The 14,675-nt window shown below is 34.9% G+C and overlaps 1 protein-coding gene and 1 pseudogene across 1 annotated transcript in view; one reads left to right on the forward strand and one right to left on the reverse strand.

Moving 5' to 3' along the window:
- The window catches only part of LOC150041609 (putative MAGE domain-containing protein MAGEA13P), a 132,123-nt gene that overhangs the window by 66,564 nt on the left and 50,884 nt on the right, over positions 1 to 14,675 (forward strand). The gene's annotated exons all lie outside the window — the stretch shown is intronic.
- Positions 2,947 to 4,823, reverse strand: LOC150041610 (large ribosomal subunit protein eL34 pseudogene; annotated as a pseudogene).

Consider the following 14,675-nt stretch of genomic DNA (forward strand, 5'->3'; position numbering starts at 1 on the left):
ATAAATATGGAATTGGATGACTACATTGTTTATGCCCTCTAGTTTTGTAAATAGGTACTATTCCAATATCCATTTTACAGATGGGGACGACTCCATGATTTAAATAGTCTAACAGTCTTGTCCAATGAGTTGTGAGCCATTTTTGGTGTACATGTGTTCTCACTTTGCTAAGCAATTTTCGTTATCAGAAACATGAATGATCATGGATGGTGACTCTGCTAAAGTTCATGTAGAAATGCTGTAGTAGAAGGAAGTCCATGTGTCCGTTATGGCTGGGTAGTAACACCTTTCTTGAAGGAAGATTGAAGCCAAGCAACTTTGTATCCGTCACCATCCGTTGGCCTATTGGGACCCATTTTAGGAGTGGAGAGTAGTTCTCCCAAATTGTTAATGAGTCTCATTTCCACTGTACTTGGTCATGGACTTGCAGATGATGCTCGATTTCATCTACTATACAGAACAAATTCCTCTAATGCTTAGCTACTGTAACTTTTTATCTTGGTGGCTTTCCTTGTAGTATGACTTTGATTCTCACCCTGGAGTGTTAACAGTCTCTGGCCTATGTTTTTCTCAGGCTGCACTGTTGTACTTGATACAAGGGAGGTAGCAAATGATGCCTACTGTGATCTACAAGTGTTTGTAAAATGACATCATAAGTTCCTGTGGATTTGCTCAAGGACTCCATTAATCCAAGATGATGATTCCTTTTTTCTCTTGTGGCCTAAGGATCCCTATAGTCTCAAATACTCTAGTGGCAATAGCAGCTTGTAATTCAGTTCTGATAAAAGTGTTTCACTTGATGGGAAGGACTACCACACTAGTTCAGTCTTTCCCATAGTCTCAGGGAGAGAAAACAGACAGTCTCCTATTGGATATGACAGAATAATCAGAAATGGGATCACAATTGATTGTATTCATTGTATAATGCAAAAATCCTGTTATACAACAGCATCACATATAAACCTTTGATCAAATTGATACATATGCTACATCCTAAACAGATGACCTTCATCCTCAGAGTGTTAGAGCATCATTCTCAAGCTGTCAAGCTGTTTCTTTAATAGACTTTGTTGACAATCTGATTTGAAAGTGTTGAGTAATACAATACATGAAATAGTCACTGAAACTCAGAATCCTTAGCCTACCCCCATACCTTCCTTCTTGAAACGAGGTTCTTTTATCTGGCGAGACATTATGATAGTTTTTGGTGGATACATTTACAAGCTCTCAAGTAGTGGGCTGTCTTTCTCGTCACATATATCTCCATGCAATTTTGCAGTTGCCTTTTCATGTAAAAGGTTCCTTTTCACCTTGAAATAATTCCAAGACACAGTAACTGTCAGGAATGCAGGTAGAAGCTCCACATTGTCATGTACAGATCATAGTTTCTAAAGTGATGCTATCTGACAAACCACACAGCTATTCATTATTCACAACCTGGGAATTCATTCTATAGCTGAGAAGCTAAAAAAAGAATATACCTGAAAAGTGTGCACTAAACAAAGATGTCCTTGCAGAGAAGTTTGAAAAATAGCTGCAGAAAGAAGGGTGCAATTGTCTGATTCGTGTCAGTCTTTGCCTTGTCATTTACAGAGGGAGACTGTAGGCATAAAGGGAGAGAGGCTACAGGCAGACAGTGGTTTATAAGCAGAAGTCCTTCTAAATTTTCTTTTGAGAAGCTGCAAAAATGTCACATTTTACATGTGAAAAGCTGGAAAACATAAAATGGTACCATTATGGTATTATAACACATAATGGCTCATATTAATTAATTCCATCCTTTGCTATGTATAATAGCTATACAAGGCAACCCCATTTCTTTTCCCGTAGAAGGTTTGAAAACCTCGACCATTAGTTATAGACTACGCATGGAAATAGCATTTTCAAAGTGTATTCTCATTTGTGTGAATGATAACAAGCATAGAAATGACACATGGGAAATGTCAAGTATGCAGAAGGAAATTTAAAGAGGCGTTTACATTGATTTGTTTTCCTCATATCTAAAATTAGATGCTAGACTATAAAAACCATGGAAAAGATACTGACATTAATTTGACTCTAAGGAATTAGGCCAAAACAAATACAAATGAGTTATCTATTCATGACACAAAAATTGCTAATGATGCTAAAGGCCGTTTTTGGAGATACCAGGATTTGAACATTGCACTTCCATCTTACAAGGCAGGACATTCTACCACTTGAGCCACAAAGCAAACTTTTTCATCTTTGATTTTTAGGTATGTATTTTTTTCTTGGGGCCAGTCTGGGCCTTGCTCGTTTATCTTTACCTACCATATAGTTGGAAACACAAGCACTTACTTCCATACCTAGCTTAATAACTGAGATTGGTTTTCCATAATAACCCTTTTACCCAGACTAGCCTTGAATTGTGATTCTTCTAATATCTGCCTCTTAATTACCTGGGATTATGGACTTGAGCCCTATACTAGCCTTAAAAGGATATTTTTAACTGGTATGGTGGCACACACATATAATTCCAGCATACTGGAAGTAGAGGCAAGAGGATACTAGCCTTGGCTTTGTAATGAATTTCAGGACAGCCTGAGGGAGATACATAGAGACTCCGACACACTCCACCAAAATAAATATAAACAAAAATAAAGGGGCCATTTATGTTTAGGTTATAAAAGATTGTGCTGGACAATGGTGTTTTAGGGAATTGCCAGTAGAGGCCAGTTCAAGAGAGTTTATCCTTGCCAATGGACAAATGGTGAACACTTGTCATCCTCAATGATAAGCAAGATCACAAGTAGAAAGACTGAAATTCAGGCTAATCAGGCATAAAAAGAGATCCCACATTAAAACATATGCAATAAATTTCAATATCATGACTAGTTATAGTTATGTTTGAGTATTTATATATTCTGTTTAGTTTTTTTTACAAAACAAGCCTTCTGACATTTTATTACTCAAGCCTTTTTATTTATCAAAAAGGTTCTTTGCTAGCAATTTATAGACCTCCTGCATCCTTAGCACACACAAGCAGCTTCCTATTTTTATTTAGCCTTCTGACTCTGTGCTTGTGCCTTCAGCACTTTCACAACGATTTTCTGCTCCTCAATAAGGAAAGCGCGCTTGATCCTGTCCCGGACACATTTGGCACATATGGAACCACCGTAGGCCCTGATGACATGTTTCTTTGTTTTTGATAATCGCATGAGGACTTTAGGTCTCACAGCACGAACCCCCCGGAGTTGGCCTGGGCACACATCACAGGCAGATTTTGGTGCTTTCCCGACTTTTTTGGTGTAAAGGTAAACAATTCTATTGCCAGGGGTTCGTGACAGTCTGGTTTTGTTAGAGGCTGTGTTGTAGGAAAGCCTAGAGGACATCAAAATGGTCCAGCGATTGACATACCATTTTGATGTCCTCTAGACATGGTCCCCTGAAGCTATTCTGTTTAGTTTTAGTGTATTGATGTTATCTAGGAATGCATCTATTTCTACCAGATTTTCCACATTCTTGGGATAAACGTGTGCAAAATATCCCCTTAAAAATTCTGAAGTTTACTTATATTTATTGTGATATCCTCTTTTCCATCCTTGATTTATTTGCTGGTTTCTCTTCTTTGTTTGGTCAGATTTGCTAAGTACTTATCAGTTTTGTTTATTTTTTGCTTTGTTGATTTTTGTTATAGTTCTTTTAGTCTTTTCCTGATTTAATCTTTGTGATTTCTTTCCATTTGCCAGCTTTGGGTTTGGCTTCTTCTTGTTTTTCTAGGAGCTTGAGGTATATCAGTAGAGTATTAATTTGAGCTCTCTCTAATTTGTTGCTCTGGGCCCTCATAGCTACATTCTTTTCTCTTAGTACTACTTTACCTGTGTCCCAAAGGTTTTATTGTGTTGTATCTTCATTTACATTCAATTGTAGGAACATTTGGATATCGCTTTTTCTCACATGGATGATCCACTGAACAGAAATGGATTATTCAGTCTCCATGAGTTTTAATGTATTCTGTGTTTTCTTTTGCTGTTAAGCATGAATTTTAGTCTGTTATTATCTGACAGGATATAAGGCGTTATTTCAATTTTGTCAATTTGCTGAAACTTGCTTCATGGTCTATTTTGGAGATTATTGTATGGGCCGAGGAGAATAATGTATACTGTGCAGATGCTGGGTGAAACGTTTTTAGATATTTGCTAGGTCTATTTGGTTTATGCAGTGAAATAAATCTGATGTTTCTTTCTTTCTTGGCTAGTTCCAGGGCTTGAACTCAGGGCCTGAGCACTGTCCTTGGGCTTTCTCAAGGCTAGAGCTCTACCACTTGAGCCACAGCACCACTTCTGGATGCAAGCATTCTACGAGTAGACCAAAGTCCTGGCCTTCTATTGACCTTTTATTTCTATATTCAGTATATGTCACATTTGCTTTTTCTTTGTATGTCTACTAATATCACATATTTTGTATTTAATATTTCTGATAACAAATTAACTATTTTAGATTTTATTATATTTATAGAATGTTTGTGCTTAATTACCAGTCACCATTGCTAGTTTTGGCTATACTTCAGTAGATAAAATCTATGGCAATCCTACAGTATTTCCAAAGCATCCGCTACATTTCGGAGCTCAACTTCCAAATTTTGTAGGCATGAATATTTAATCATGACTTAGCTTTCTTCTTTATTGGAGTACATGTAGACTCAGCCATATCATAAGTCTTAATCTTAAAGTACAGCCTTATATCTCAGATGGATGCCCAAGATGATACTGAAGTGTTAATGAGGACTTTATATAATGCCTAGTTCGGACTTCCAATGTTTTCTTGTACCTCATGTAGGTTTTGTTCTCTCTCGATCTCATCGTAGCTTCTTTCGAATAAGCATATTTCTCACCAAGTACGAACAGAGGGTACTCAAGGCATTATGAACTATTCTTCCTCAGACTCCTGATTGTCTTCCCTCTTCACGGTCTTGTTCTCTTCAGTACTGTATCTTACCTCCCAGTAACTTCAGTCTCTCTAAATTGTCATTTCTGCCTGTTTAATTGAATTCCAGTCCTCTGCATCATCCTTAAGGATATTGTCCTTAAGTAGAGTATAATCTGTTTCCTAAGATGTAAACACCGCTGCTTTGCATGTTTTGTATAGTACTTAAATTAGTATGTCAGTATAAAAGGGAATGTTAGTTATACTACATAAGGTGCTGTCCCTGCCCTGAGCTCTTCAGATGAAGACTAGTGTTCTACCACTTGAACCACAGCGCCACTTTCTTTAGTAGTTATTATTAAGATTAGTTACTTATCTGTTACTCAGCATATGTCCCGTTTCTCTTCACATTAATGGACTTTCTAGCTTTTCTTAAAAATGATTTCTTTAAATCCTTCACTGTGATACACACACAAACACAAACACAAACACTACACTGTGTATTGGCGGCACAAAGATGAAATATAATCACTCATGAAATTCATTGTCTACTGTAGGATGTAGACAAGTAAACTAATTATTAGTACAACATCCAAGTTGTTGAAATTAGTATATTCTCACTGATCTAAATTTTTCATTCACTTGATTGTATGTTGAAGTTTTATTATTAGCATGTACTCATCCTTAACATTTTTTCACTACCTACAAAGTTTCTTTAATAAACTATAGACATTTTTTTCAATAGAGCATTTTAGAAACAAAAATTAACTGTGTTTCAGATAATTATATTAACATATTAGTTGGAAAAATATAATTTTATTGTTCCTTTTTCTATGTAAGAAAATTAATGAAAGTCATACAATCATTCCAATAGTTCTTTTGTGATTAATCAGCCATTGAGTATACTATATTTGGTTTTTTAAGGTGCAATGAGAAAAAGGAATTGCAAAGCACATAAAACACCTAGCCCCTCTTCATTGAAAGGCAAAAGGTTGAAATCATTTTATTTGATATATTCAGTATTGCCCTATAAAAGTAAAGAAAATAGGCCAGTGAAGAAGGGGTAAGCCTGATAAAAAAAAGGGAAGTATGGCTGCCTTCAAGTTATACAACTCTTAGACCTGATCAAAGAGAAGAAAGCCAAAATAGTTCTTTCATGTGCTGGAAAGGGATGTTTCAGAACATTCTCAGGAAAAATAAGCAATGATCTTGCTTAACTGCTAACTGGATTTCCAAGAGACCTTCTCTCTCCTTTTATTCTGACATCAGCAGTTTAATCAGATTTTTGAAGCAAAAGAAGAGCTTGTTAAAATTCCTGTACCACATTTCTCTTTTCTCCCTCTTTCCTGCACAGTGTTCAAAATCAACCAATAAATGGAAAACCTACACGATTGATAGTGTCTCAGCTCATTAATGTGAAGGGAACTGGGAGGCAGGTTGAATCACAAATAAGTAACCAGTCTTAAAAATAGCTGCTAATTGATGAATAAAGTCCAAATGATGAAAGTTTCATAGTACTATATTTAACATGACTGAGATTCATCCATTAAAAACTTCATTTTTAGAGGAGATGGAAAAATTGAGCTGTAAGTGAGTCTTCAAGAATGAAGAGAAACTATATTCAAATACTTAGATTTTAGGGCTAAATTCTTGAGTATAATCTATTTGATTTCTTTGTTTCTCTGAATTTCGATTTGGAGTATCCAGGTTTTTAACATATGGAAAATAAAAACTACATCCTTTTAGTAGGAAACATTATGTTTCTGTGAAGGAAATACTGATAATTTCTTGGTCTTTGTGGAGCTGGGAAGAGGAAATATATTTTTTCTATTTTGATAGCTAAGGTTACTGTAAATAAGACTGATTTACTACTGTAAATAAGTATGTTTATGGAAAGAGCTACAAACATTTTTAAGAAATATTCTGTGTGCCTTAGTTTATTTTTTAATTATGCAAGGAATAATATCTTCCTCTTAATGTTATAAGAATTTAATGAAAGTATATATTCAAAGTGCCTAAAACAGCATTGGTTACATAAATACTAGGCCAATAAGTGATTGTGATATTCAAAACATGGAAACCACATGAAGGCTTATATTGTGTGTTATTCATAATTTTATAACCAATCGTTCCTAAGTATATAATACATAATAAGCAAATCATAAATATGCAGAATAAATGAGCCCTAATTTCTCTTCATTTACATTACATGTAAAATGTCATCTTAAGTGTAGTACAAGATATTGGTGATTTCTCACGAATGCAATAAATGTACTCAGTTCAAATAAGGAAATTCTACAATAACTTTCTTGTTACTTTGCTCCTGTGTCATTAAATTTCATTAACTTGCCACCAGAGGGCAGAAAGCTAATGATCTGGCTTTCTGACAACTTTAGAGTTTAAATAAATAGAGCACATATGGATTTGGTTTTAATCTTTTGATGTTTCTTCTTTCAATTATTCTAAGTCAGTGATATGAAATAGTCTTCAGAAGGTAACACATTTGTATGAATATACTTCCTGAGATACTGCCATTAATTCTCTCCAAGGTTTTTAGATATAGCAAAAGTGATCATTAAAAATATTTTAACTTTTTCTTCTGTTTAAATGCTACCATACACTCTGAACACTACCTTGGCAATAAAATTAAACTTTAAAAAACTCAAAAAAAAGCAAGAGAGGGTGAAGGGAGGGAAAGTGGATAAAAAATGGGAAGGGGTATCAAAGTTCAAGAAGTAATGTACCTACTACGTGATAAATGTCACTGTAACCCCTCTATATATCACCTCAACGTTCATAGACAATAAAAAAACAAGAAAGCAATTAACTACACTTAATTTCTGAGGCTAAATATTTCAATGTTAAGGTAAAAACTAAAAATAGTTGGTAGAATCAAGAAACTGTAAAATCAGAATGCATATTATTTGCGTCTGGACTTTTTGGACAAATCCTTTTGTCTTCATGTGTGTACTTTACCTTTTTCGTCTGAAAAAGAAGAGATAATGACCATAGAATACAACTTTAACATATTCTCATAAGTATTAATCCTCCTTATTTATTTTGGCCAATTATATAAAATAAGACAGAGAGAGAGGGAGAAGGAGAGAGAGAGGGAGAGGTGGAGGGGGAGGGGGAGGGGGAGGGGGAGGGGAGAGGCAGGGGGAGAGGGAGAGGGAGAGAGAGGGAGAGAGAGGGAGAGGGAGAGAGAGAGAGAGAGAGAGAGAGAGAGAGAGAGAGAGAGAGAGAGAGAGAGAGAGAGAGAGAGAGAGAGAGAGAGAGAGAGAGAGAGAGAGAGAACACACAGATAGAGAATGGTGAGAAATAACAACAAAATAGTCAGGGCCCATCTTCCCCTTCCTTCAGCCCCTGGAAATCTGTAACCTGGTTTCTGTTACTAGTCTTAAGGACATTTCAGAAAAATAGATCTGTCTTCTTTTGCTTAGTACAAAGTTTTCAGAGCTTATCCATGGTAAGGCATGTATCAGTGTGCAATTCTAATGTATTCACAAGTAATATTCAATTGTGTAAATATGCCAGGTTTTATTTATTCATTCGTGTTTTAAGAGCATTTGTTTCTACTTTTAGGATACTATGAATGATGCTGCTATAAACATTAATGTATAGATTTGTATGGGGTTATATATTTCATTGCCCTTGGAAATGTACCTAGCTTTGGAATTTCTGGGTTTCACAGTGTTGTTGAAGTTCTTTATATTTTGTGAAATAAGTCCCTTATATTTATGTGATTTGCAAGTATTTTATAGCATTCTGTAGATAATTTTTTTCATTTTCATTGTAATATCTTTTGGCATATAAAATTTGATTTATAACGAAGGCCAATTCATCTACATTTTCTTTTCTTTCCTATACTTTGATATAACACTGAAGCAAAACCATGCATTTTACTTCAGTGTTCTTTGACTAAAAATTGAATCATTTTACTTTTGTTTTTAAGATACTGATCTGCCGGCCGGGAGTTTGGCCTAGTGGTTAAAGTGCTTGCCTAGCATGCATGAAGACCCGGGTTCAATTCCTTGGTACCACATACATAGAAAAAAGCCAGAAGTGGTTCTGAGGCTCAAGTGGTAGAGCTCTAGCCTTGAGAAAGTCCAAGGACTTTAGGCCCTGAGCTCAAGCCCAGGACTGGCAAAAAAAAAGATACTGATCCATTTAAATGAATTCTTATTTTTAATATAATATAATTATTCAAATTCAGTCTTTTATCCACTTTTACTCATTAGGTGGTGAAGGTACCTTTATCAAAACTCAATTGATCATTGATGCATGTGTTCTTTGGGCCTATTTCTATACTATTTATTACACTGATGTACCTGTCTACTCTTAGGCCAGAATCACACTATTTTGATTGTTTTACCACTGTACTAAAATTTTCAGGTTTATTTTGCTTTTCTGGGTCTCTTGAATTTTCATAGGACTTTAACATCAGTTTATTAGTCTCTATAAAATGATAAAAAAAATCTGAACTTGCATTGAATCTGAGCAAAATATAGAGTATTGTTATCTTATTAAACTTAGGATTTCCAATTCATAAATGCAAGGTGTTTTCTATTTATTTAGTTTTCTTTAAATAAAAAAATTTACTTTTGTAGGAAAATATTTGTAGGATATTCTTTGGCTGTTATCCATCTATCATATCATGACATTTTTGGCTAGATGCTTATGTCATGCTTTCAAATTTTTATAGATAATATAACAGTTCATTGCAAACAGACCTGGTCTATGTCAGTTAATGATCTATGGGATCATTTGAAAATCAATTTGTTTTTCTGTGCTCCAGTGCCCTTTTCTTTAAAATGGACAAAAGGTCTATGTCAAGATTACTATAACAAATCAGTAAGTATTGGACAATGTGTACTTGTTTTTTGCTAATGTTGGTTGTTCAGTAATTACCACTCTCTTCTAGCCAGTTAGCCATTTCTAAGTAAATCTTTCCTTAAGATGAGAGCTGGGACTCAGATACAGCTGAAAATCAACATTTCATGGCCATATATTAATTGTAGAACTAAAAGAATAACAGATATATAGATAGATTAACACAAAGGATCACATACACCCAGATATGTATGGTATGAGATAATTATATGTCAGTATCCATACACATACCTGATGTGGCTGACATTCCTCCTACTTTGGCAGCAATCCATCTGCCCCTTGATTGATAGTCCATTGCATGGAAGAAAGTAGAACAGGATAGATCAGTGCTTTTGAGCTATTAGCCTCTTAGCTACACGATTATTATAAGTGATTACACTACTGCAATTACTCTAAGTGATTGTGTAATCACTTATTGCCATAAAGTGGCAAGCCTTTTTTGCTTGCCACTACTCCCAAACCTGGCAGCTCAGCAATCTTTTGCAAACTTAGCTGAGCTCATGACAGCAAATAAGTGCATCTTTCTCTGGCTAAATGGCTAAAGGAAAATTTTCTTGGAAATATTTGACATGGAGAATGAAGGAAAAGCTAAGTGACGAGCTGTAGAAGAGGACAGAGGGCAGAAAAACCTCTGGAGTTAGATGTAGATGACTATTTGTGGAATCTTGTTGTGGATGAATGAGATGTAATACTTACATATTTGTGATGAAGAGATACTAAGGATATCTATAGAGCACTCCATGAGAGTAGACCTCATGTGTTGAGAATGAACCATATAGATTCTGGCTTTTTTTTCACCTAAAATATTTTCATCATGGTAAAAGACTAAGTTTAATGACAATGCTAAACAGAGGATAATATATAAGCAGAGACAATTTGTCTATATGTGGGAAGAAGTACAATATATCTTTTTCCTTATATGTATACATTACGTAAAGAGGCAGGAATGACAGACTGTTATAACCTACTGTCTTCACAAGTTTATGTTATTCTGGCTGTCTGGTGTACTTAAGCATTTATTCTGTGATACGTCATAGATCACATGAACTCTAATAGATTGTTTTGTCTCCTAACCATAAATAGAGACCAGGTGGCTCAATCTGTTATTCTCCTGTTTGGATCCTGATCAGCTATCTCTGTTGCTGTCTGTTGCTGACATTGTTTTTTTATTTTCCTAAAAACTCTTGAGATTTGATATTCTATTTATTCATGTAAATTAAGTTATTTCACAGGCTCTTTTGGAGAGGAAATACCGATAGTTTGAAGAGCCTTGCTCTTACCTGAGTTGTTGTTCAGCTGAGCTGCATACCTGCTAGCCCTGCCTTATCTCACTGAAAGAGAAGAACATTCAGTGTGAGCAGGGGGATCTCATGGACTTTCTGATCTGGCCTGACTTCAAACCACAATCCGCTGAATCTCAACCTTCTGGGTAGCTAGAATTACTTACATGTATGAGCTACCAAAGCCTAGTTCATTGAAATCCCTTTGTGAACTATTTCTTTTTTATCTTTTTTTCTTTTTGTTGTTGTTTTGTTTTGTTTGTTTTTGTTGTCATGGGACTTGAACTCTGGGCCTGGGTGCTGTTCCTGACCTCTTCAGCTCAAGGCTAGTGCTCAATGACAAAAATGCAGCATTTGGGTTCTTTATTGATCCACCAAGATTGCATCCACTGTAGTTAGTTTGCTATCAGAAGTGGACAAATAGATCCTGCAAGAGGAAAAGAAAGACAAGTGTATCATAGGGAAGCATGGCTTGTGATAGAGAAACAATAGAGATTATAGTTTCAATACGGGTTATTCATGTAGAGGAGTAGTAGGGGTAGAAAAAAATTAAGCCTTGACTATATGTACAACTTGAAAGTTAAATTGCAATGTTGGCTTTTTTATTCTATAGTCAAAGGAACCTTTAAAATATTTTATCAGTAAAGTAAAAGGATGAAAAAAAGTTTAAAGATACTTTTAGAAGGATTTCTCTGGTAACATACGAATTGAAATGAAAGTTAGTTACCATGAGAGTATAAACATGATATATTAGCTGCCTAAAAGATAATGAGTAGAGAGGAATAGCTAGACCTTGTAAAGATAGATTTTCATAGATGAATAGTTAGATGAGGTGAAGGAAGGAAAGATGAAACCTGACCCAGAAGCAGATTGGCAAGCCAAAAAGAGCATTTTATTTTGACTAGAAGAGAAATTCTATTTCTTAATCTGTAAAATAAAGAGATTAGACTAGTCTTCTGAGGGGACTGTTAGCTATCATTTTGACTTTATAAAAGCTTTTTTAAACTGTTATTCTTTAATTTTCTGTAGAGGTATATTTCTATGTATTTATGAGTTACAATGTGATGTTTTAATTCATGCAGAAGTACAGTAGTGATCAGCTTGGTCATGAGCATGCAGCTCATAATCAAGGCATAGAAAATAACAAATACTTAACAGATAGTTGGATGAGCTTGCACTTCTGCATGCATCCCATGAAAGTGAGATTGTAATTAATGCAACAAATACATTTATCATCTCTAAAACTTTCATTTTCAAAATTTATGTATTTATTTATATTTTTGCTTTCAAATTTGATTTAGGTTAACTTTTTCATAACAATACCACAAGATTTATAACTTTTAACATTTTTATTTACAATTTTTCATTTTTGATAGTCATTTTTATTGACACATCATGTTCATATTTATGGAATGCTGTGTGATGTTCCAGTTCCTGTATACATAATAGTAATGCTCAAAAGGTCAGGTATGGCCAGGCATGGTGCCTCACGCCTGTAATCCTTGGTACTCAGGAGAGTGAAATCTGAGGATCAAGGTTCAAAGCCAGCCCAGGAACTAAAGGACCTGAGACTCATATCTCCAATTAATCACTAAAAATCGGGAAATGGGGCTGTGTCTCAAATAGTGGGGCTGTAGCCTTCAGCTGAAGAGCTCAGGAACAACACTCAGGCCCAGAGTACAAGTCCCACAACCGACAAAAAATAGGTCAGGTATGGCCACACCACTCTTATCCAGCCTCTAGTCTTGACACCTGTTTGTATTCTGAAATGTATCATGTAGTTTGGACCACTGTAGCCTTCTGCTTAAGGAGAAGTAGAATAGTTAGATAACAATAATCGTGGGGTTTTTTTTTGAGAAATGTGCCCTGTGCCTAATTGTTGTACTATTTTATATTCCACTGAATAGTGTATATAGGTTTTAGTTTCTCTATAACCAATCAATTATTTTTTGTTATTTTCAATAATAGCCTTCCTCATATGAAGGAAATAATTTAGATTTGAATTTCTCTGATGACTGATGTTGCCCACCTTTTGATATAACTGTTGATCACATCTCTCTTTTCCTAAGAGAAATGTCTAATCATGTCCTTTGTCCATCTTTAAATTTAAATTTTCTTTGTTTTCATGTTTGTGTTGTGTCTTAGAACTTAGCAGTATGCATAGAGTTCAAGTATTAACTAACATCTGATATATGATTTGCATCTATGTGTATATGCCATTTGCTATGTTACCTTTTTGTGTGTTTCATGATTTCCTCCGTCATTTCAAGGATCTATTTTGTTTGTTTTCTTGCTCACATATTTGTCATTTGGTTTCTTGTTCTTTTAGTATTATATCCATGACATCCAATTTAATGTCCCTAGTATAACTCTAACATATTTAGAGAAGATTCATGACCTTGAGATGTCTTGCACACTATACAGGTGTTATAGAGGCATGCTAATCCATTATACTAACATTTCAGTGTACTGGCCTAAGGTTGACTTATTGCAACCAGTATGGTTGTACAAGTATGGGAATAGATGTTCAACTCTGAGACTTTTTTCCTCAGGAAGAATGGACATGAGAAGAATATGTACAACCATAGAGAAAATGTGAGAGAAACTTCTTGAATATTCATTAAGCCTGATTGGTGACAAGAGTTCCATGTCAGTGGTCATTTATAAAGATTGCAAAAGATAGTTATCATATAAAATGTTAAGGTAACACTACAGACAAGGAGCAAAAGAATTTGGAAAAGGTGACACTGTTGAAGGAACAAAATAAACCTTTAATGATTGACCCTTGACAAATATAGATGTTTCCATTTTCTAACAAGGATTCTAAACAGTAGCCTTAAAGCAGCACAATGGATTACAAGAGAATATAGAGAACTAAAAGAAATCAGGAAAATAATACACAAACAAAATGGTATCTTCAGAGAGTTAAGAAATTATAAAAATATTTCAATAGAAATTCTGAAGCTAAAAAATACAATTATTTCACCAGATGCTTTTAGCAGCAGACTCATCAAGCAGAAGGATCAGTGAATTTGAAGACATGTTATTTGAAATTATGTACAGGAACAAAAGAAAAATAAATAAAAAGAAATGATGAAAACCTAAGTGATGATGGGATACTATTATGTGAGACAAGACAGTAATTATGGAAGTTCCAGAAGAGATAAGATAAACATGATTTAGATAATTTCCAGAAAATCTCCCCAAATATGGATAGAGAAGGGTGTTTACACATTTATGAATCTCTAAGAATCTCAAATAGTATGAACACAAAGAAGTCTGCATCAAGGCACTTGATAATCAAATTGTCAAAAGCAAACCAAAAATGAAATTTGAAAAGCACTGAGAAACAGCAACTAATTCATGTAAAGGTTCCTTCATAAGACTACCACCGTGCATTTCTTGGCAGGAATCTTTCAAGCCCCAGGGGAGTGGGATGATATAGTAAGAGGTAAACTAATATGCCAGGCAATAATACTATCCCTATGAAGGCTTCCCTTTAAAATGAAAGCTATAAAAATGACTTTCTGAGAAAAATAATAATTTAGGGATTAATCTTGTAAAGGGGCATGCAGAAGAAATAGTAAAGAGAGTTCTTCAAGTTGAATTAATGTG

Source organism: Megascapheus bottae, chromosome X (assembly GCF_031878675.1).
Source record: "Megascapheus bottae isolate mThoBot1 chromosome X, mThoBot2.hap1, whole genome shotgun sequence".
Classification (NCBI taxonomy): domain Eukaryota; kingdom Metazoa; phylum Chordata; class Mammalia; order Rodentia; family Geomyidae; genus Megascapheus; species Megascapheus bottae.